The sequence below is a fragment of the Aplysia californica genome, unplaced genomic scaffold (genome assembly GCF_000002075.1).
Source record: "Aplysia californica isolate F4 #8 unplaced genomic scaffold, AplCal3.0 scaffold00091, whole genome shotgun sequence".
Lineage (NCBI taxonomy): Eukaryota > Metazoa > Mollusca > Gastropoda > Aplysiida > Aplysiidae > Aplysia > Aplysia californica.
Genome location: NW_004797361.1, coordinates 1,624,425 through 1,625,968, shown reverse-complemented (window position 1 = coordinate 1,625,968; position 1,544 = coordinate 1,624,425). Strand labels below are relative to the sequence as shown.

At 40.0% G+C, this 1,544-nt stretch overlaps 1 protein-coding gene across 1 annotated transcript in view; it reads left to right on the top strand.

The window, feature by feature from the left end:
* Positions 1-176: 176 nt before the first annotated feature.
* The window catches only part of LOC101857554, a gene marked incomplete at its 3' end in the record, with an annotated part of 64,794 nt that continues 63,426 nt past the window's right edge, over positions 177-1,544 (top strand). Inside the window, 1 exon segment of the mRNA XM_013080574.1 lies at positions 177-264.

Genomic DNA, 1,544 nt, shown 5'->3' with positions numbered 1-1,544 from the left:
CCAGAGAGAGAGAGAGAGAGAGAGAGAGAGAGAGAGAGAGAGAGAGAGAGAGAGAGAGCAGGTCTGCTTCCAGATTTTTTCACCGCCGGCGGTAAAGAAGTATGAGTCAGTGTAATCTGCAGTAGGGTATATGATCTCGCTCAACTGCTCCGTTTCCCCCTCATAAAGCGGCAGACCTTTGCTCTGCTTGACTTCCTCTCGCGGACAGGAATCTAAACTAGAGGTGTGGTGTATCTGCTACAGGGATCACACAAGGACTTGTTGGTGCGTTTGTGTGTTTTGTGGGTTTGTTCTGGGTTTGTAAAAATTAGTGAAGAACCTTTCTTTTCACACAAGCCCATTATTCGTTATTTTAGAGAGTTGATTCGATGGTGCCGTAAAACTCCTACTCAATCGAAAATCGTTATTTTATGTAGGTGTTTTTTATGTCCCCATCAACAAAAATCTTAGATGAATTAGGAGGCGGGCTTTTGACCTGCCTGTCAGGACCAAGGCGGGCGGAGAGGGAATTTTTGAGGCAGCGTGGTGGAATCAGGCTCTCGTCAATTTTTGGGCATGTCGAGTTATTGGTGTCATCTTAAAGCTTGTTCATTTGTCTTTATTTGTATGAAAAAAATACACATTTATTTTGAATACAAGTCGAGATATTTGTGAATGAAGGAAGTGGGGGTCATCTATTTTGAGAGCAAAATTAGTGAGAAAAAGGCCTCAAAGATTAGTTATTTCTTTAGCTTAAAAGTCCTTGGTAACTTAAAATTTACATTTTCTGTGCCTTTAATCAATGTTTTTCAGAAAAATCCACACAGAAATGAGTTCTTTAATGGGCATGAAAGTTGTTGAGTTAAAAAACAAAAATTCTATACAAATTCACAAACCTGCGGAAAAATCCAAGTTTTTTCATTTTGATTATTTTGTCGAGAGCCTGATTCCACCACGCTGCCTCACATTTGTTTAATTTTGTTCCCTCGAGCACGAGATGGTTAGCTTAACTTGCCATAATCCTATAACAACTAGGACATACACGAACATACAACCACTGTGACTGCAAATCACACTCGATCTTGGGGGAATGACATAATTAAGCTGGTAAAATAAGATTTAAAGGAAGCATCGTCGGCCAGTAATTAACGTGTACTAAGACAAATAAAATTGTGAATTTTTTTGTTGAAAATTTCAGTTTATTTATCGGTGGTGTCGGTTTTATGTTCTCAAGACACGTTTTGTCAAAATTCAAATTCTATATCTTCCCCCCGGGGAGGTGCCACTGACTGAAGTGTCTTTAGGCCATTCCCAAAGGGGGGATATATCTCGTTCAAGCACAGTAGAATTGTAAATGGGCTGATTCATGTCACGCCCATAACTGTGCCTAATCTGCAACATGGAACTGCTGCTTTTTCTTTCCTAATCCTTACTATTGTCATTTTCCTCTACTTCTTTTGTATGTTTGTCACTATCTTATTACCTGCTATTTCCGGGGTGCCTTGATAGTCGAAGCAGACCTTGTGCTGTTGAAGCTAGAGAGGTGAGCAGAGTAAGTCTGATTC